Source organism: Branchiostoma belcheri, unplaced genomic scaffold (assembly GCF_001625305.1).
Source record: "Branchiostoma belcheri isolate BF01 breed outbred unplaced genomic scaffold, Haploidv18h27 scaffold103, whole genome shotgun sequence".
NCBI lineage: Eukaryota > Metazoa > Chordata > Leptocardii > Amphioxiformes > Branchiostomatidae > Branchiostoma > Branchiostoma belcheri.
Genome location: NW_017802414.1, coordinates 151,107 through 174,927, shown reverse-complemented (window position 1 = coordinate 174,927; position 23,821 = coordinate 151,107). Strand labels below are relative to the sequence as shown.

The following is a 23,821-nucleotide window of genomic DNA, read 5'->3' as shown; positions in this document are numbered from 1 at the left end:
AGAAAGAAAGAAAGAAAGAAAGAAAGAAAGAAAGAAAGAAAGAAAGAAAGAAAGAAAGAAAGAAAGAAAGAAAGAAAGAAAGAAAAAAAGAAAGAAAGCGGAAAGAGGAAAGAAAGTCCTTAATGCATAATCGAAGAGAAAATTATAACTTTTATATAATAACATCAAGCGTTGCATATCCTGGTGATTTTATATCTAGGAAGTAATCTAAAAAAGGTAAAAGTAATTTTCTTAAATCCGGATCTCATTTGCATGGAATATACGAAAATCCTGAAGCCTCTTTATTAAGATAACATCTGGTGTAGAATATAATTAACTACTATCGATAGTTCATGCAAATACGGATATTAATTAACTACTACAGTTGAATAATCATAATAATTAACTACTATAGTTCATGAAAACAAGGATAACATTATTCGCGACCGTGTGGTGATAAGGCCGTGTGGTGATAAGGCTGTGTGGTGATAAGACCGTTTGGTGATAAGACCGTGTGGAAATAAGACCATTTGATGATGCGACCGTGTGGTGATGCGACCGTGTGGTGATAAGACCGTGTGGTGATAAGACCGTTTGATGATAATACCGCTTGATGATACGACCGTGTTGTGATAAGACCGTGTTGTGTTATGGCCGTGTGGTGAAAAGACCGTTTCGTGATAAGACCGTTTTGTGGTAAGACGGTGTTGTGATAAATACCGATTGATAATAAGACCGTGTGGTGATAAACCGTGTGGTGATAAGACCTTGTGGTGATAGGGTCGTGTGTTGATAAGACCGTTTGTGATAAGACCGTTTGTGATAGAACCGTGTGATGATAAGACCGTGTGGAAATTAGACCATTTGATGATAATACCGTTTGATGATACGACCGTGTTGTAATAAGACCGTGTGGTGATATGGCCGTGTGGTGATAAGACCGTGTGGTGAAAAGACCGTTTCGTGATAAGACCGTTTTGTGATAAGACGGTGTGGTGATAATACCGATTGATAATAAGACCGTGTGGTGATAAAACCGTGTGGTGATAAGACCTTGTGGTGATAGGGCCGTGTGTTGATAAGACCGTTTTGTGATAAGACCGTTTTGTGATAAGACCGTTTTGTGATAAAACCGTGGGATGATAAGACCGTGTGGAAATTAGACCATTTGATGATAATACCGTTTGATGATACGACCGTGTTGTAATAAGACCGTGTGGTGATATGGCCGTGTGGTGATAAGACCGTGTGGTGAAAAGACCGTTTCGTGATAAGACCGTTTTGTGATAAGACGGTGTGGTGATAATACCGATTGATAATAAGACCGTGTGGTGATAAAACCGTGTGGTGATAAGACCTTGTGGTGATAGGGCCGTGTGTTGATAAGACCGTTTTGTGATAAGACCGTTTTGTGATAAGACGGTTTTGTGATAAAACCGTGTGATGATAAGACCGTGTGGAAATTAGACCATTTGATGATAATACCGTTTGATGATACGACCGTGTGGTAATGCGACCGTGTGGTGATAAGACTGTGTGGAGATATGGCCGTGTGGTGAAAAGACCGTTTCGTGATAAGACCGTTTTGTGATAAGACGGTGTGGTGATAATACCGATTGAGGATAAGACCGTGTGGTGATAAGGCCGTGTGTTGATAAGACCGTTTTGTGATAAGACCGTGTGATGATAAGACCGTGTGGTGATAAAACCGTGTGGTGATAAGACCGTGTGGCGATAAGACCATCTGGTGATAAGACAGTGTGGTGATAAGATAGTGTAGTGATAAGACAGTGTAGTGGCCGTGGAACTCTAGTTGAATAATGAGACTCTTTCATGTGGCCGTGCCTCAGCCCATGAGCGGTATCCTGGTGTAGATCTGTGCCGGACCCTGACCGGACGGCAGGTTGACCTGCTTGATCCAGGTGGGCCACACGGCGCCCTTAAAGCCAACCATGGCGAAATTTCCTACGAGTATAAAACAGAACAAAAATCGGAGACAAACTTTCATTTTTATACATTAAGAAACTATACCAACTTTTCATTATCTTCAAGTTCACCACCTAGTCTGTGCCTGACCATTCCACCTCCCAGACAAACACACAAACCCACAACTCTACCACCTAAACCAATACTTCCGATGGGGAACCAAAAACTATACAGAAGGGTTAGCTAGAGTATCGAAGACGTGAAGACATTAACAGATGCGGATAGAACATACCTCCATAGCCTGGATCTACAGGCTCCTGAGCTCCGATCTCCTTCAATGCAACTAGACACTCTGTGGCATATTCCCCGGGTTCATCTCTTGTTGCAACAACAACGATGCAGCTGGAGAAATTTAAAGGTAAGAAAATTATGGATGATTATATACTGATTGGGTCGTGGAAGCGTCAATGTTAGGGTAGAGATTTTGTCGTCTCTTTTACAGTTTCAGCACACAATTCAGCTACCGAACATGAGGGCTGTTTTCATATTTATATTCAGGTTTTACTGTTTCTTAAAGTTTAAAACAGAGATTGACAGGCGCACATGTGTGCCTTTCCTGAACTGTGTAGCGTTTTTTTTTAATGGCTGTGTACACTGCTACAACTCCTGCAGTTCTTAAATGAGGTTACGACATCTTACAATCTGCAACTGTACAGATGCATATAGTGGGCAATAGCACGGTGCGGTACTTTTTTAGTTTTATTTTTTGTTCTTTTTTGAACCAGAAAGAGTTGTATATGTACATATAAACGTTCTTACAACTACATGTAATCAACAAAACTAAGCAGAATTTTAAAATAAACAGTGTAAATGAGTTTTCATAAGTTCGGCTTTTTTATTAGTTAATAATAAAGTTTTATGTCTACAGAACATATGAGCGTACTTTTTTTTTTACATCAGCACACATGTAAGGAAGATAAACATAAACACAAACACCTGATACGTGCTGCATGGATCAACTTTAGCTTTGATCTCGCTGGCAATCAACTGTCAACATCTCCCATCCAAGTAATTATGACAAACAAAGCCACAGACCCGCAACTTAGTTACCCAGAACGTGCATACTTGGAAGTAGTTGTGTGTATATGTGTGACTTACTTTTGGGGAATGTCGTTTCGGATAAAGTTGGCCATTGCCAAATCAGCTTCCGTTTGGCTGTGGGTGTCAAAGGTCATTTCCTGCAGAACTGCACCAGTCAGAGCGTCAACGCTGATGACGAGGAATCCGTAGCTAACGTAGTTATCACCAAACCGGACTCCGTCTACCTGAACGAATGTAGCAAGTTTTGTGATGATTATTCTGGATGACCTTTTTATAGTTTAAATTCTTTAAGGAGCATACTTTGCAAAATTTTAAGCACGCATTGTGGTAGAAAAGCATTAATCAATGGCTACTGTATACTGCTATGCTGATTGCTTACAACTAAACAGCCGCAAGATCTGCTATTGTTACTAGTAGGCAATAAATGTAAAATGTTGAAAGAAGGCTTTTATAAAAACCAACGTTACGTACGTATTCTGGTTGCCAAGTTTACCTTTTTGCCTGTGTCTGACCTTTCACTCCTTTTGCTCTGCCAGTCAATCCATGTTCATCCATGTGCTATCAACCAATCCTCAAGTTTACCACTCAATGCCCGACCTTTTCGTCCATCATTATGCCAACCTTCCAACCCACGTGTTGTCAACCTACTTTGTCCATACAATATACACACGAATCCACAGCCCACGCAGACATCTAAAACAACACTTCCATACCAGGAACACTACCGTACGAGACAAGTCCATGGTATTCAAGTTCGATGCTAATTGTAAAACTCTCTATTGTCTGTATGCGATACACAAATATGCCCATTTTTAGGAACTTTATAAATACCATGTCGGCAGAACGTACTGAACCTACATAAAACCTGGATTTTCACGGCTTATTCTGGGTCTTTGGTCAACGTTGCTGTATTGTGCATTGTTATTGTCTAAAAATGCAGATGATATCTCTTCAGACACAACATTTAATCTATAGATGAGACGTCCTCTCGTAACACATACAGTAATATGGGTTTCTCGCAGGCCCAGTACGTACAAGCCTTCGTGGGTAGCAAAATGGTGAATGTCTGGCAAATGGATACTGCTTGCCCAATTTTATGCTGTCTTTGCAGGCACCCAAAGATCTGCTTGGAGATTAGTAGTACCTCGATATAGGTTGTATGACCCTGCTGTATCTCCTGCCACCCCGCCGACTGGATGATCACTTCCAGGAATTCCATGTTGTCATCATGGACGATTGGCTCCTGTAAAAAAATTAAAGTTAGTTATTCCACGTACTCGCATTAAAAGTCTTACTACCCATGTTTTTACTGAAACTTCCAAAAGATCAGGTTGTGCCAAACGTTCAATATAAACCATTTTTGCTTCTTGCAAAACATAATATATGGTCTTCATTTGTAAAATCATGTGATTGCTTTTACAGGGTCTATGTGCTATACGGTACACTACATCATTAGGAAAAACACAACTAATGTTTGGAAAAAGTTATACTTCTACTATTACGCTTGCGTTTTTGAGGTTTGACTACTTCTTTAACCCTCAACAGTACACCTTCCCGGACTGATTAATCTGTACACCTGGGGTCCGCGCGGACCCCAGAACAGTTTTTTGCTAATTTTTAGAAATTATCAACATGCTACCAGCTCAATTGTTTTGCAAACTGATGTGGGAACCTCTGTGTCCACATTACATAGAAAAATCATACATTTTGAACTTTTTCTATGTTTTGGTGAAGAAAAGAAGACAAGAAGAAATACCCGATTTTTAAACCCATTTCAGACTGAAGGGGCTTTTGAGGCCCAACTTTGATCTCAGATAGCGGCTAAACGGCTTGCGCTAGAAGTATCAAATTTGGAGACCTTTCCTAAAATGTCTCTGGAAAAAAGTCCATATTAGTTTAATACTAGTAAGTTGATATTTTTTGTGTTGCCATGGCAACGGGTTCCTAGCAGGAAGTTTTTTTAAAAATAGAAGTAATTTTGGTTTCAACATAAAAATTTTCTGAGTTCTATTTTAAATTACACTTCTTTTCCAACATTAATAACATCTTACATAATTAAATATAAGTTAAATCATTTAATATGCATAGAATATGCTAATTTGAAGACGTCATTGGTCAAAATCCAATATGGCGGACTATATTATTAGCTCTGACGTCTATTGACGTCATAATTACACCAAAGTTATTAAAATTTAATTCTATTACTACACCATTCTCTGAAAACTTTGTAGACATACGATGAGTGCATAAAAACATACAAAAACAGAAATAAGGTAATGTATAAGAACGCCAGTGTATCCATTATGGTCGAAAGCCGGCTGGGGTCCGCGCGGACCCCAAAAGAAAATCAGATATAATTTTTTTTAAAAATGGTAGAAACGGAGTTTTCTGCACTGTATTGAGAGACAACTTTGTGGGTGACAATTACCTAAAATTTCAGAAAAAAATCTTTAGAAACAAAAAAGATATTACAGAATATATAGTGCTGGGGTCCGCGCGGACCCCAGGTGTACTGTTTAGGGTTAAGACAGTGGATAAAAAATAGCCCTAAGTTCTGCACATGCAATCTTTTGGTGATCTTCTAGATGATAAAAATATGAAGAAAGTGTTGTGACTGTTAAAAATAATGCGTTTCAAGTCGTCTAAAGAATAGTCACGATAGCCTACTAGTAGATGTGTCGGCTATCACGATGTCTTTAGAAATGCTTAGCAAACTCACCGGAGCGCCGCAGCCAGCACAGTCGCTGACCACACCCTGGAAGTCCGGCATGGGGACGGTATCAGTCGGCGTCTGGCTGTACTTGGGATACGCCGCTGTCATACAGTCACTGACCAGATTGATTATCTCGGAGGCCGTGATGACGATCCTCTCGCAGCCCATGTGTGAACAGTAGTTGTGCCCTTCCCGATCATAATTAGCACGGACTTTCACGAAGAACAACCTAAAAGTAACAGACAAAATCAAAATATTCTGGACAGCATGGAGAATGTACTATCCTCTCCTCGTTTTCATGCATTAAATAACATTAGGACGATATAAAAAGTAAACTTTCTTCTTATTTCTTTAAGATACGTAGGATAAACCCTACTCAATTTCAAATAAATGTCATTCATAAAGTGGAGGTGCCCTACGCCATATGGGTGTCTTTGAAATTTTTAAACACAGCTGTCAGCAATGTTTGTCAGCCATGTAATTTTTGGTGGCACCACAAATAAAGTGCGCCTTATGCGGGCTGTTTTAAGGCAAACCTTGAATGTCTGTAATGTAAAAAAATTGCAAAAAATATATAAAAGGGGAAGAAATTACATGATTTCGTCAATTAGAATAGTTCTATTTTTTTGTGCAAAATATTACACATAGCCCCTTTAAGAGCGCTTATGCGGTGTTTTAATTTACCAGGCAAATCCAAAGTAGCATTCATCTTACCCTGTGCTTTCCTCAAAGTAGAACGCCTTGCCGTCCCCATCCTGGACAGCGTTCACGCTCGACACATTGTGGATCAGCTCCTCATGGAAGATTATAGAGTACGGCACGCGCCTCTCCAGCTGGTACGTCACTCGGAATGTGGTTCCTGGAGGGTAGCAGAGACCGAGCCGGAGCCACTCTCCGCTGCGGTAGGAACACGGTTCGGCCATGTTGATTTGATTATACGGATGACATCTGCGCGCGCATGAATTTTCGGCCGTTTCAAAAAAAAGTTTTCAACCATACTGTAAATCGTACAAAACAGTTGCAAAATGAGCAAAAATATACTGTAAGTTACAAAATAACCATACCAATCTCGTAATTCCAAAATCAAACGAAAAAAAGACGAAATTGTAAAGAAATGAACTTGAAGACTAGATTATTCGCCAAACCATATTCTTTCCCATTTGTTCAACCCTCATGACCACGTAGATTTCATAATGAAAACAACTTTTTTTTGCAAAACTTTTTTTATTCGCACGCGCGCATCAATTTTGGGGTTCCCGGAGGATGTCATCCATATAATCAAATCAACATGGCCTTATGGATCGGGATAATATTTCTTTTTTAAGTTAATTCAATTGTAACGAGACAATACACTGGCCACCCAGGCAGCATGACTGATTTCGGGTGCCAAACAATACAAAGATTAAACATACACAATAAAACATACTAATACAGTAAACTAACAAGTACGACATTAAGCAAAAAATCAACCAAATAACAATATAAAATTACAACAGACTTAGGTACGGAGCATAATAAAAGATTTTCAATCAAGATAATAATATACTGTTTTGGAGATCAGAGGTCAAGGGCAATTGAATATAATACAATGTGTGGGGAAACATATATAACGTGAGGTTAAATGTGGTATCACTGGAAGGACCATTAAACCGTTTTGTGGTGGAAATAAATATTTTAAGTGCCTCAATATTTTATCAATTGTATCGTCTGTACCATAACATACCTGAGATTTAAACACGGGTAGCCGCTGCAACTAAGAAATCTAAAGGTTTCTGACTTCAGGGTTTTCGTGACATTCAAGCTCATCCCATTTCCTGTTTCTGAACTTTTGCCCTCCTGCTTTTCTGTCAACCTTTTCCCAACCAACGTGCTGTCAACCCATTCTAAAATTCACCCCATTTCTTGTACACAATATTAGCAAGTGCTATCTGTGTAACCACTGTACTCTATTTGTAATAATTGAAGTACCTGTTGAAGTTGATAGGATAGATGATGATCTGATCCGGCGCATGTCCGTTCCAGTGGACAGTGTAACGTCTTCTCCAGCATCACGGCAGGCTGGTACTGCTGGGCGCTGCTTCCTAGATCCGTACCGCTCAGAACAAGTGGATGATCCGGATACTCGTCACGGACAAGCGAAAGTAACAGGTTACTTGGCTGCGTAGCTTGGATGAATAACTGTGTAAGACAAAAAGGAAAGCTCGAGCTCTTAGTACCGTATACATCAACCACAACAATCCTCATGAAAGTTCATCTGTACATAAGTCACGTTATTACTGTTACTAATTGCTCAGGATGTCTTTCAAAAATTAATTGTGCACTCTCTGAATAAGGGAGTTCTAGTACAAAATATCCCAAGGTGACAACGTTACATAGCCGAACTTTTGTGTGAGTTTTTAATCTAGTATGTAGAAGTATTTACTACACTACTGCCGCATGCACATTGTACTTTTAATTTAAAATAAGAAAAAGGAAATCGTAGATTTTAGAGATGTATTTGGGGTTTTCTCCCATTTTCTTATCTGACCCTTTAACCTGTTAAATTCCCCCCAACGTGCTGTCAACCTACTTTCAAGGTCATCCAATTTACATGTAGTATGTCTGACCTCATGAGCTCATGCCATTCTGCCTGTCAATCCAACACCTATACACCCAAGTGCCCATCGTGCAACCAAAACCCCTTCAGATCTGCCCACCTGTGCGTACTTTCCACTACAGATGTAGGCTCGCCACTCCGGCTTTTCCACACACCCTGGGGTCCTCACCGCAAAGTTGTCCTGTCCCACCACATAGGTGTCAGGATAGCCGGTGGTACTCCCATCCTCGTCGTGAAAGATCTGTGTCTTGTCCCCATCTCTGTCATACCCTTCGAAAAAGGGCAGGTTTCTACCACCAAGAAACACACGGCTCTGAACCTGAAATATTTTCATTAAGCAACATTAGTCTTTACCAAGTGAATGTTACAAGCTGAAGGCAAGCTGGGGTTTATACATGATTGAAAATGAGCACCATTTTATAATGGATTGTACACTATACAATGATGAGCAGATATTCAATTGATTTTAATTGATTTCGCTTGTTCAATTGATTTCAATACGTTAGATACTATAGATAAATTCAACTTTATTCTCAGGGGAGATAACCAATACAGTGTTCAAATAGGAAAATGCATTAAAGAATGTTATAAAATAGTTAAACCTTCATTGTTACCGCATACATATACTATGTACGTAAGATGACGTTATCCAGACATGTATTAAGCTTTGGTAGATCTTTAGTTCTAGAAGACAATACAAAATTTCATGTACTTTTTTGATGTGTCAAAAAAATTTACATCACAAATGCACTATTGTGAAAAGAAAAAAAGGGACAATATCGTACGACGTAACTTTGCGGTCTGTTCAATATGTGTTACGCTTGCTCTAATAGAATTTTTTTCTTACATCTTCAAACTTGATCCACGTCAGGTTGTTCTTTGGTGCTGTTTGTCCGTCGTTGTTCAGGAAAAACCCGACCGCGCTGCTCCATCGGTTGTACTCGGGAGCCGCGGCGTATTTCTTGAATGTGCAGCGTTCAGCTAAGGTCGGGCCGTCGTAAACTTGTAGGCCTCTCATCGGGAAATTTCTATAGGTACACGGCAAGTCTTCAATCTCTGTTTGTTGTAGCCAGAGGTTAAATTATTTGTACAAAGCTCGCGTTGCAAACATATTTAACGTCAATGTAGTCTTCTTTATTCTGAATCAAATCGTGCCCACAACCTAGCCCTTCTCCTGCGGAGCACAGCAATTGTTGTTCTAACATACAGTACCAACTATATAACACCCTGTATGCATCACACCGCAGCGAAATACAAAAAATGCGGAAGTAACTATGCCACTGCAGAGCAAAAAAAATGAGGGTCTATGATCTAATTATGAAATGAAATTATTGAAAATTATTGTGCCAGGAATGCCAGCAGGACAAGGGCTAGATAGCAGACCTTCTAGCTGCAGTGCGTTCAACTTCTGCCTTTGTTGTTGTGTGCAGAAAAGCGACAAAGAAAAAGCTAACTGGCCTAAGCTAAAACGGCTGGTGTCTTGGCTATACGTAACCATATAAATTTAAAAAAAGAAGAGCCGAGACATTAAAGAAAAACATTTTCGAGACCGTAACTCACGTCGCCTTAGGCCAGCTCCTCGGTACCGGGTTGACCCCTCCCGTTCCCCAGACACTGGACCCGCTTTCACTCCCCACGTTCTCACTCTCTCCGACAAAGATGCTGTTCCAGACCTTCTGACTCGACCCTTCGTCGCTGGGAAACGTGCCATCACTGGACCGAGAAGTCAAATCACAAAATCAAAAGTAGGGTCGTGTGATGTGCGTGGGGCCGTGTAGTACGTGAGGTTGTGTAGTGTAAGTGGGGTTGTGTGGTGTAAGTGGGGTTGTGTGGTGTAAGTGGGGTTGTGTGGTGTATGTTTAATCGTGTGATGTAAGTTGGAGAGTGTGGCGTAAGTTGTTCCGTGTGGTGTAAGTGAGATCGTGAAGTGTAAGTGGGGTTGTGTGGTGTAAGTTTCATCGTGTGGTGTAAGTGGGGTTGTGTGGTGTAATTGGGTCTTGTGGCGTAGCGACAGATCCAGAGTGCTGAGCTTAAAACGATTGTAGATACAATACTGATAGGGTACCTTGACATTGTCAGCCCTTTTCCATTATCAACGAACCTTGAAAAAAGAAGAAAAACGATGGAAGTATTAGATTCGCGTATTCCTTGGCTACCATATATATTACAAAGTACATACAATAGTTACAGTGTATACAAGTCCAAGTGATCGGAACTTTTTGAAATCGCTAGTCATTGTTGAAATGACGATGGTGAAATGACGAATGTTATCACACCTTAAAATGGCATGATGTGGCATGACTTTTTAGCAAAAATTAAATTATTTTACTGGATAGAATATTCGTGTGATTATTATCTACTTTCAGTTTTCTATATTTGTGCAATTATGTTACGTTTCTTACATTCATGGATAGAATATTCGTGTGATTATTATCTACTTTCAGTTTTCTATATTTGTGCAATTATGTTACGTTTCTTACATTCATGGTTGGCGCATAAACAACCTGTCGGGGTGCACACAAACTACGAGAATGTAAAAAAAAACATGGCTGATAGCTTTGTATCCAACTTAAAAATAAACTTCTAGGGCGTTATATTTTGGAATCTGCACTTCCTGAGTGTCATTAATTTCTAATGAAGTAGGGATGATTTTGCTTACTTTGCATAAAAATAACCAGAAATTTTAACTTTTTGTAGCATCCCAATAATATGAAATGCATCTCTAACTACTATTATGTATTATCATAAAAGTTCATCTGTATTGCCCTATTGGTAGTTACATCCAAGGATTGATCCAACACAAAGTTCTCTCGCCTAGAGCTTTAAACCAGTCATTCTGGTCTTTCTCAGTAGACTGACCAGATACCTTTGACCCAGTCTTAACGTCACACTTCAAAGAAGCCGCGTGACAAGTCTCATTGTCTAATTCTACTCAGAAAGACCATTGTCAAAAGCTGTAGGTTATAATACTTTGTGTTGGATCAAACATTTAACTCAATTTAAACTAGTGCAATGTACGAACGCGCATTTGTTAAGCCAGACGTCCCCTCCCCGGACCCAGGCGCCGTGCTCCATGTTCTTGTAGGCGATCAGACCCTCGATCATGGCCGGCACGCGGGGCTGCAGGAGGTTGGCGTTCTGATGAGGCTTGTACCTGCAGAGAAAACGGTTAATGATTAATACTTGTTTGTTTCGCATAACAAACAAGGCCAGGGCCCCGCTGTAAAGCAGTGCAGTAGCCACTGAGAGGGTCACCCTGGTAAAAGAAAACAGAATTTAAAAAATAAACAAACTATATAAACGTAACAAACCAATATTTGTGGAAATGTAAGTACAAGCTGCGTGAGACCGGACTGTAAGGTTTGAACCACTCACACCGGGAAGCACCCCTATTCTTTTCGAAAAGTGCGGTGGGTTCTACAACGTGCGTGGGGAGTAAGCAAGAATAAAATCTACATAATAACAGTTATTGTCTATAATTATGTCTGAATTGTTTCTTTTGTAAACAATACAACACATTTTCTAAACATTTGTAGGTTTTCTGTAGTGTAAACAAGAATAGTTTTTTTCTTTGTCTGCACGCTTAGATAGATCGAGATAAATTGTAGCGATTCAATAGGTATCACATATATATCAAACTCCTTCCAAACTACCCTGGCAAAGAAGTCTAGATATGTGTCTAAAGCTTACTGAAATGCTGATTTTATCCACCAATATTTCACCTCTAGATGTCTCTAAAGTAGATGTAAAATGCAATAAAACCTAGGTGCTGTACACGATTTGTTTTCATGTTTACTTGCTTAATTATTTATGTTTCAATCTTGGAAAACAGTTTCGTACACTGTAATCTATTATATTCCATGCGTATTATTATACGAAACGTTAATTAAAATACCGTGCACTCGTTCTGGACATATACTCCTCAGGTGCATCTTGAGATGGCTGAGTTGTCTTTACACCTTGGTCAATCATGAATCCGTCCTAGAAAAGAAATGCATCAACTTCAATAACTTATTTATTTGTGTACTAAATGTGTCGACGAGAAATTGATCAGATAACAGTATAATCGCAGAAGGACGTTTTAAAAATTAAACATTTCAATTTTTGGTGAAGAAATGTTACAAAATGTCCATTTAAAGTGGATCGTATATTACCCACCCTTCCGTTGGAGTGTACTATGTTGTTGTAGAACCGCCCCAACGGAGTCTGTGATGCCTCGTCTGGAGGGAGGGCGCCCACCGAAAGGCCAGTCGGTTCATGATAGATGATGTACCAGATTCCAGTAAACTGCAGGAGTATGGACAGATTTAGACTCATGTTACCTTCGTGTGCCCAAGTTTTTTGCTTTGAATGTATGTTTGTTTGTGTTTCTGTCGTTAGGCCACACCGACTTAATTTTATGGATGACATCCTCCGAAGACCCCCAAACTAGTGCATGCGGGCAAATAAAATGAAAATCCGGCCAAAAATATAAAATGCTACTAAACCACAGGAATACAAAGGCAAAGCTGATACATTGTATTGTGGATTTGGGGCAGAACATAGCAACATATACGACAGGCCGGCACATGCTGGCTTTTTTGCGGATTTATGAATCGACACTGTACGTATGTACTGAGGTTTTGAGTCGTGGAGCTTTGGTAGCCTGGGTGCCATCCTCCAGAGTTACCACCGGCTCAGTACTGTCGCTATATCAATTAAGATGTCTATTGCTTATAGGAGCCATTGTAAATAATCTATAGACAGAATTAGAGAAAAAGTCACAATTGTAAATAAACCAATGAATTCAAACAGTCAATCTCATAGCAAATGTCTATGATTTGAAACAGAAAATAATTACATTTTAACAATAATGATTTAACCCTAAACAGTACACCTGGGGTCCGCGCGGACCCCAGCACTATATATTCTGTGATATATTTTTTGTTTCTAAAGATTTTTTTCTGAAATTTTAGGTAATTGTCACCCACAAAGTTGTCTGTCAATACAGTGCAGAAAACTCCGTTTCTACCATTTATAAAAAAAAGTATATCTGATTTTCTTTTGGGGTCCGCGCGGACCCCAGCCGGCTTTCGATCATAATGGATACGCTGGCGTTCTTATACATTACCTTATTTCCGTTTTTATATGTTTTTTTTTGCATTCATCGTATGTCTACCAAGTTTTCAGAGAATGGTGTAGTAATAGAATTAAATTTTAATAACTTTGGTGTAATTATGACGTCATATGACGTCAGAGCTAATAATATAGTCCGCCATATTGGATTTTGACCAATGACGTCATTAAATTAGCATATTCTATGCATATTAAATGATTTAACTTATATTTATTTATGTAAGTTGTTATTAATGTTGGAAAAGAAGTGTAATTTGATATAAAACTAAGAAAATTTTTATGTTTAAACCAAAATTACTTCTATTTTCAAAAAAAACTGCCTGCTAGAAACCCGTTGCCAAAAAAACATCAACTTACTAGTATTAAACTAATATGAACTTTTTTCCAGAGACATTTTAGGAAAGGTCTCCAAATTTGATACTTCTAGCGCAAGCCGTTTAGCCGCTATCTGAGATCAAAGTTGGGCCTCAAAAGCCCCTTCAGTCTGAAATGGGTTTAAAAATCGGGTATTTCTTCTTGTCTTCTTTTCTTCACCAAAAAATAGAAAAAGTTCAAAATGTATGGTTTTTGTATGTAATGTGGACACCGAGGTTCCCACATCAGTTTGCAAAACAATTGAGCTGGTAGCATGTTGATAATTTCTAAACGTTAGCAAAAAACTGTTCTGGGGTCCGCGCGGACCCCAGGTGTACAGATTAATCAGTCCGAGAAGGTGTACTGTTGAGGGTTAAAGAAGAAGAGAGAAGAATCCTTACCATAGATCCGGCTGCAGCATTGTTGGTGAGGTTGTTGTTAGGGTGAGCAATCCAGAACGTTGCTGCTCCTCTGTATGCACAAAGGGAGAAAAATAGATCATGAATGTATTGATTACTATATGTAACAGGGATATGCATGCAATCAAAATTGATTGTAAATTACTACATGGGTTTTAAAAAGACCTGTGAAGACAGTTTGTTCATCCCCCAGTTACAGACTCATATAAAGGTCAGCCCACTTCAGGCTTTCAGTTAGGCTATGTTGATTTGAATTATATTGATGGCATCCACGAGCGCATGGATCCCCCCCCCAAAAAAAATGCGGGGGGGGGCGAACATATGTCGTTTGTTGCAAAAGGTATTATTTTGTATAATAACGTTATAGAATGACGGGAATATGGATTAAAAGATTTCTATACAAAGGTTCAAATGACGAATCTATGGAAGAAATACTGGGGGCCCGTTTTTTTTTTTTGCATGGAAGCTATAAAAGAGCATTCTAAAGCCAGAAAGGCAGGCCAAGACTTACTGACAGTCCTTTGCCGATGGAACGTAGTCCCCGTAGACCGCGTCCCTCATGTTACGGCACATGTTGTCGTCTCTATCGGTGGGCAGCAGCGTGCCTGCCCGCGTCACCAGACCCAAGTTGTGGTCCAGCACGTTACGCTGCTCCACGCCATCCTCCAGGAAGTAACAGTGACCCAGCGTGTCGTATCCTACAGTGTCTTGGACCTGCAAACGTATACAAAAAAAAAAAAACAATCATCGCATAGTTAGTTCTTACAATATTGCTTATCGCGTTACCCATTGGCAATTACCAAACGAATAGGATGTGTGTGGGTCGAGTCGGTTTGGCAGGGAAGCGACCGACAGTGCGTTCGAAAGATAACAAAAATTAAAAGTTTTCAGACCTTCAGGGAATTATTTTACCTTGTGCGACTGTAACAGTGTCCTTTACTTATTCACCATTCAGCCTACAAGACTTTCTTTTTTGTAAAATGGAACCAACACCCGTAACACCCGTAGTCAAGAAATTCATATAACAAAAAAAAAAAACATAAAACAGGAGGGTGGCTACAAGATATAGACTTGATTAATGACTTTCTCCGTTGTGAGAGTTTGGACCCAACTATGTATATTACAGCCAGACCTAAATGTCAGGCGGAGACAAACACGCACACACACACACACACACACACACACACAAACTCTCACACACACACACGCACACACACGCACACACACACACACACACACACACATACAGAAACAAAAAAAAACATACACACACACACGTAAGGAAAAAATATCATTGATGGACACACGTCAGATATTCTTTAAAAAAAAAGGCATGTTGTTAGCTAAATATTACATCTTTAAATACATCGTACGAAACGAAACTTTAAGATTACAAAATATGCGCCAACAATTAGAACACTTGATGTAAAAGGGGTAAGCAATGTATTTGTATGTATATTTGTATATAAAATTTGAAATAAACGATTAAAAAACTACACAAACGTACAAACACACACACATATTAACACACAACAAAAATAACAATACCTCCATTTCCCATAAAGGCTATATCACAATAACTGACCAGTAGTCCATGGGTCCCATGAAGTGTCACACAGCGGGAGAAGCAGTGGTGAATGGACAGCTCACGGACGTACGCAGGGCGGCTGTAGCCTCCGACCTCATCCACATCCCCGACCATGTGGAAGTGAACAGGATAGGTGCCCAACACCTGCTGACCCATGCGGGTAAACTCGATACCGGACAGGTGAACATTTGTGAACCCTCTCAGGATCTGTTGTATCAAATCAAATTGGATTAGGAGTGAAGTTTATAGACTAGGCATCGAATTACTATATATGATCGAAAGAAGCACGTCGGCAGAACGTACTGCACCTGCGCGAAATCCGTAATGTATTGTACATAGCACTTCGACAGAACGTCTCGTACAAGGTCGTAGTCGCGAATATAACGAAATTATCTCGTCTGTAGTTTCCACATGTTATGTCGGAAAATATATCCTCTGCAACAGGCAAAATTCTTATGCAACATTGACCAAAACCCAACGAAAACCGTGAAAATACAAGGTTCTGCACAGGCGCTGCAAGTTCTGCCGACGTGCTGTCAAAAGAATATATTTTTTAGATGCATGATTTCATTTTGTAGCTAAATCAAGGCTAGCAATAAATAATATTGCAATGTCGACTGATTCTTATTTAATATTTGGTGTTATTTAGCTGTTGATATGACACGGCTGTGATTGCTAATTCTTGAAACGCATGAAGTTACTTTCGAGGACACAAAAATGTTAACTCCGCATGCACGGACATTCATGTGCAATGGCTAAAATTCTTGAAGCGGGCACACAGTATACTATTAGGCTTCCCCCTGAGGCGTCGCCAAAAATTACCCTGAGATGTCCTCCATACGTGTCGTAGTCAAAGAACTGACAGAAGTTGTCGCCGTAGCAGCTGTCCTCCATCTCCCCCTGGAACCTGATGTTCCTGGTCAGCAAACCAACTTCTCCTCGTAAGTCCACACCGTCCGACACTTCGCCGAAGTGGTTGTACTGAACGTAACCTACGTGCATGAAGTGGATTACATGTAAGGCCACAACGAGTAATTCTTATGCATGACATGCGCGCATTAATTTTCGCCTGATTTCGGGAAAAAAAAAGAAATTGTGTTGCTTTTTGACAGTGGTTACCATGCCAAAAACGGGCAAAGATGTCTGGCAGAGAGGAGACAAGTAAACGCTCTGGTTTAATGTTTTGTTTCTTACTTTGATGCAGTGATATGTGATGTTGACTGTGTATATCTGTTGTTTCTACTGAATCAAAACCATTTGTACAGTGATTGAGTCAAAATGTAGGAACATTTTTTTCGGCCCGCCTTGTTTTTTTGCCAGCTCGCATTAGATTTGGAGTCTGCGGAGGATGCCATCCATAAAAGTTACTTGCTGTGGCCTAAATTAGGTTTTAAGTTTCGGTAGAGGCAGATGCATTAAACGCATTAAATTTCACCTATAGCAATTTAAAGTTAGTAGTTATTCAAAACCTCTCTAAATGCCAAAATCTGTACTTTCTGTAACGACAACTATGTAGAACATAAAGCACACCTGTTTTAGAATATTCACTGTACATAGACATGCGGAGTTCTCTTTTTAGTTGCCTACAATAAGGTCAGAAATATGCGAAATTAAGCAGGAAACATTGTTCAACACATTATGTCATCTAGGCAGTACGATATTCTGTACATTTGTCTTCGCATGATTTAAGAAGAGAGAAGAGACCTCGTGAATATAGACTTAATATAGTATCAACCCATATACTTCGGTTAACCTACCTAGGGCATGGATATGCTATACAATTTATTCATGTTCGTTTATTGATAAGCTGAAAATTAATTTAAGCATTGAGTTATACCACCCTGGAATTGTATTGGGTGTCTTTATCCTACACGAAGGTGCCAACTGATGCGATCCCCTACACGGAGCCTTCTTACCGCTGATTTTGACCTGGTGGGCGGAGCACTCCTCGCACGGTACCAGCTGAAACTCCTCCGCCTGCTCCATGTTGAAGTCCGTGCTGGCCAGCACGATGTGGTCCCCGGGCTGCCAGGAACTAGCGTCATCATTCAGGTTGATGACGTACTCACTACTGGTACTCTTCACCGAAAAGGTACACCGATCTCTTCCTGTAGCGTGATAATGAAATTTGTTTTTTAAGGCAAGCTCACTATATCATATCATTGTAAAACTAGCATTCGCTGCTAGAGGGCACCAAACTCACGCCGTGTTTTCCCGATACCCACATTCCACATGACGGCGCTCTCGCCGCATTCTCTCTGCCGCCTAAATTTGCCAGAGCGCGGAGAGAACGCAGAAACACCTCAGTTGGAATGTTTCTGCAACCGCGACAAACACTCATCACTTCGCTCTTTCCAGTATGCTTTGAACATAGAAAATGTTTTCCCAAGACACAAGTACACACACATACGCTATCAAGCCGAATTTAATTATAGTGGCCGCTGTGGGGGAGCGTGTACTGTGATCTCTCTGCGACCTGAAATTGACCGGAATGCTGCAGTACCATAACAAGCCACCAGGTGCCCTCAATCTAATTATATCAAGGCCTTTACCCACCTACGAAATATCAAGACAATTCACATATGCCTTTTCAAGTTATTGTGTTGATGACAGAAACACAACAGACAACTATACACACGGACGCCACCGAAAACATATCCTTTATGACAAAGGTAAAAAAAGGTTATAAATAAACGATTATCACTATGAACTTGCTGGAGAAACCAGACGGAGGGGAACAAGGGATTAGTACCTGGCCTTAGCAGATAGGCAGGCAGGACTATGAACGACCGTATATACTTATTAGACAGGACTATACTATAGTAGTAACAACCTTTATGTCTTACCTCCCAACCATTCACTTGTGACGGTGACGTCAAACGAGCCGAAGAAGGCATCAAAAGTAGTAGTGACAGCGGCGGTGCCTGTGGTCTGTGAGTCTGGAATGTGATACATACGGAAAATGTCACGACATACATACGAAACACACAGAAACAGTGACGTTTAATCCTTAAATAACAAATGAAGGAGAATTTTTTTTCACCCCGAAAAAGACCCTGCCTAAGGCCATGTCGATTTGATTATATGGATGACATCCTACGGGAGCCCCAAAACTGATGCGCGCGTGCGAATAAAAAAAAAGGTTTGCAAAAAAAAAATTGTTTTCATTATGAAATCTACGTGGTCATGAGGGTTGAACAAATGGAACAGAATATGGTTTGGCGAATAATCTAATCTTCAAGTTCATTTCCTTACAATTTCGTCTTTTTTGTTTGATTTTGGCATTCTACGACATTGGTATAGTTTTTACTTATTTTTTTGTAACTTACGGTATATTTTTGCTCATTTTACAACTGTTTTGTACGATTTACAGTATGGTTGAAAACTTTTCTTTTTTTTTTGGAAACGGCCGAAAATTCATGCGCGCGTGGATGTCATCCATCAAATCAACATGGCCTAAGGGGCATCCAATGCTATTTCAGAGCAGCAAAACTGAAAATATTCTGAATATGGCAATTTTCATGATATTGCCACATAATACTTCACATTAGCACATTTCAATCAGTATTTTATACTTTGAGTATTGAAGACTGCAGAAACAAGTCCCAATGAGTCTTTTATTCTATGGGTGGTACCCTAAAATTAGCCCGGGGCCCTTCCAGTAGTGACCATTGTCAGAACGTTTTAATATTTATGCTCCATGAGGGTCAATATACATTGGGATAGTGTGGTTTTAACTTAGTATGTAATAAATTACTAGATCTATTGACTTAAAGCCCTAAAAACTGCAATGGATGCCTTTAGACAGTACTCACCTACGTAATACTTCCTCTGCTCGACTGCACGGCTGGGTTCTCCCTTCACACCAACAAAGACCCAAGGTTGCCTAAAATGTACCGTAGTTTAGTTAAAAATTAAAATGCCATCATTTCCGGGTACAAAAGTATTGATTGGGGTTTGCTTGTCTGTTTGTCTGACGACTAAGTTAACACCAAGTGTTTGTTTATTTGTTTGTTTGTTTGTTTAGAAAAATGTTGACAGGCAAAATAACATGAGGTCAACAGGTCACACGCGGAAAATGCGGCAAAAATGAGAGTAGGTTGACATCACGTTGGGAGAGAAGGTTGACAGGCAGTTAGAATAACAGGGTGTTAAAGGGTCAGACACAGAAATTGGGTTAAACTTTTTAAATTTAGTTTTATGAAGATTTACCACATTTGTGGAAGGATTGACAAAATAGGTGACTATTACCTCTTCAAGATGTCAAACCTGAGACCGGACTGTAAGGTTTGAAAAACTCACACCGGCATGGTCTCCTACTCTTTTCAATAAGTGAGGTGGGTTTTTTGCGTTGGGTGTGGCTCTCCCAAAGACGGGACCTCCATTTAACGTCCTGTACGAGGGACGTCCCTAACCGAAGCTAGGTACTCATTTACACCTGAGTGAAGTACGGAAAGTCGTGTAAAGTGCCTTTCCCAAGGGCACAAGAACGGTCACATCGGGCAGGAGTCGTACTCTCGACCTCTTGAGTCTGGGCCGGAGACGCTACCGCTACGCCTACTGGTTGATACTAGGTTGACAGCATTTGGGTTAGGAGAAGATTGACTGGCAGAATGTCAGGTGGTTACAAGGTCAGACAGGGAATGGGGTGAACGTACTAAATAGTTTGCAGAAGTCTAAAAATACTCTGATTCCTTGTTTGACATGCGATCATTACTTTTGAATATTTATTGCCTATGGATACTTGACCTGTTCCTAAAAGATAGCTTTGTAAAAATTTTGTACCTAAGGGATAAGGAATCCACCAGAACGCTTCCCAAAGCCCTGATCTTCTCCCGGGCGGTCGCCTCCAGTCTGGCTGATGCCTCTTCTTGTGTTTGCAGCGTCACGATTTTTCCTGACGGTATTTGGTCGATGAAAGTCGCGAGATCGCGGCTGTTGTTGAAACTGCCGTGAGTGTCGAAACTTCGCCAGTCCACCACGGCCCCCGAGATTTCATCGATGACGTTCACGATCATTCCCCGGCCCCTGTGACTAGTAACGGAGTCCCAGGCAAAGCCACCCTGGTGTACAACAAATCAAACACTGTTGTAGTAACTCGTCTCATGGTAAGAAGGAGGTCTTTAATTGCTAGGCCATAACAATTACATTTTATGCATGACTTCCTCAGCATAGTCCGAATATTTTCGAGAGCTAGAGAAAAAAAAGATGAGATGGACTAAACAAATCAAGACTCCTAATAAAATAAAGAGTTAAACAATTGAAGCAAAAAAGTGGCATCTCTGCCAATAAGACTTTCTGTTTTCGGCAAGTCCAAAAAGGAACACTAGCGTGGTGACTTAGCATAATATCACTATCACACTACTTTTACAACTTTTCTACTGGATACCACGGGAGGAAATTTCTTATTTTCTTGCAAAACATGCGAAAAACAATTCGTTTGAGGATACCATTCATGAATGGTACTTGCTAAGGCTGAATTTGTTATGTAATCCAATATGACACACAGAGCTGTATAAAGTTTCTAAAGGCACGCGAAGATTTAGGAAACTAGGGGGGAAAAGGTTTTTGTCTACTATTGAGTAATAGATTGATCATGCTGCCCTGTTCAATTATTTCAAAACGTACATGCAAAATCAAATCAGTGTACGTTGACTTTTTGGACAGGACTAAATTGAAGACTCACCTTAGGAAGGCCCCATGCCGGAACTGTCTGGGTCAGCTGTGTCCACGCCAGCTTGTGCTGCCCGTGGACCTCCAATGTCCCGCCTACCATGACCAGGAACTCCTTACTGTTCCACGGCTCGTCCTTCCGGCCGTACAGGGACACCGTGGCCTTCCCCTGGTACGGGCACGTCTCACTGCCGATGTGGAACTCTCCATCTCTCCACACGGTGATCGCACGTGCCCTCAGGACTATCTCTGTATCACTGTCCCGGCCCAAGTCAGCAAAGACTACCCTGCCTGCACAGATGGATACAGACAGAGAATAGCTAATATATTTTTTTTTCATATTCCAACATATAATCACAAGACGTGGTGACTTCACACTCAAGTTTTCTTTCAACTTATATTAATGCCGCCAACACAGGGGACAATACAATACTAATACTAAATTACACCTGAGCGAAGTGAGGAAAGTCGTGTAAAGTGCCTTTCCCAAGGAAATAAGATCGGTGGCATGTCAGGACCTCTTGGTTCCGAGTCGAGCCACTACGTCACACGACCCCACACATTCATGGCATTCATAATATGACATTTATGGCCCTTTACCGTTTACGGGTGTGATTACAGTTGTAGCTAATCTTGTGGTACATGTATCTTGCCTAAATTGGTGTATTCTTTCTTTAAAAGTTTTATCAGGGTGAAGAGGACCTAATAAGACTTAGTTTTATACGATAACAGGTGTTTTGTTTAGCTTACGTAACACGTAAGTACGTTTGGGACCGCATTGCAGATACTGTTCTATGTAACTTTCTGTACGTTTGTAGGTATTTTTCGCTTATTTGCAAACGCGTCTATAAATAGTGGCACCTTGTTTTGTGTGATGTTAACCCTACCTAGACCGGGCTTTTTTTGACATGGGGGGACCGGGGGGGGGCTCTTTTGACCCCCCCATAAGAACTCGCGAACGGTATGTCGTATGACCACCAAATTTTCAGAGAATGGTGTACTAGTGAAAATTTATCATATCTACAATTTTTATGTCGTTATGACGTAATATGACGTCATTATGACGTCATTAATGTGATTTTATTGGCCAAAACCGTCTAAATAGGTTCTTCCCTGAAAACCTCCCTGGTATACAACATAACTTTACCAAAAGTGTTTATGACAGAATATTAGTGTGTACTAAGTCTTATGTTGCCCATAGCAACACCGGTGACGTCATAAAATGACGTCATGCATATTTAAGATATCCGCCATCTTGGATCATCAATCTTGAATTTTCAAAAATAGTTTTTTTTTTCATGATAAAGCCTAAAATACATTGTAAACATACTAAACACCTTCATTTAAACCTTTTTTGTAAAAAGAAATGGAAGTATTGATGAAATTTTAATGAAAATAACCCGTATATACCTGTTCTAATGATATGGTCCGCCATCTTGGATTTTGACCAATGACGTCATAAAATTAGCATAAATTATGCATATTTAATGATAAAATTTACATAAAATTATATGGGATGTTATTAATATTAGAAACCATGAGTAACTTGACATAAAACCCATAAAATTCTATTGTTGAAACAAAAAGTACTAAATTTAGCAAAAAAATGCCTGTCAGAAACCCGTTGCCATGGCAACACAAAAAATTATTATCTTATTCCAATGATAGAGTATTGTTGCCAACAATATTTTAGGAAAAGTCACCAAGTTTGGTCGTTCTACGGCTAGCCGTTCAGACGCTAGGTGACATCAAAGTTGCCGCGGGCACTTTTAGCCCCCCCCCGGTCTAGGTAGGGTTAACCAGTCAGAATTGCCCTGAGAAAGGTTGAAAGACAGTCATCGAAACGTACAAAATAATCATTCCTTTTAACAGTCCAACGAAAGTATAATTTACCTCCATCATAGACTTCCAGTGAGAGAAATGTGGCTGATGACTGAAGCAAGTAGTTCTGCCCTCTACCCACAACCACCTGCGCGTTAGTGTCGTGCCCAGGATTCCATGGGGTCAAAGTAGGGTCAACATCCGGGCATCCTGCGGATACAGAGGCAAGTCGTTTATTTATAACCCCTAAAGCATGGCAAGAATAGTTGAATAGAATAAATTAGATTAAATTAGAATAGCAGTTACCTTGTTCCCCTTACATGTCCATATATTGCATATCCACTGTTTATTTTGTAAACCATCGTTATTAGATTTGATTTGATGTATTGGACTGTATAAGGCATATAAATACAGCCAGGACTGCCCAACTAGCTGGAGGCTATTATAAAGGGCTAGCCCTCACAACAAGAACATAGGCAATTCCAAACAGGTAGCAATTAACAGTGTCGGTTACACTTCAGATAAACATACTATTA

The 23,821-nt window shown here is 40.1% G+C and overlaps 1 pseudogene; it reads right to left on the bottom strand.

Annotated features, from left to right (window-relative positions):
- Positions 1–1,825: 1,825 nt before the first annotated feature.
- LOC109475167 overlaps positions 1,826–23,821 on the bottom strand; it is a 22,135-nt pseudogene continuing 139 nt past the window's right edge.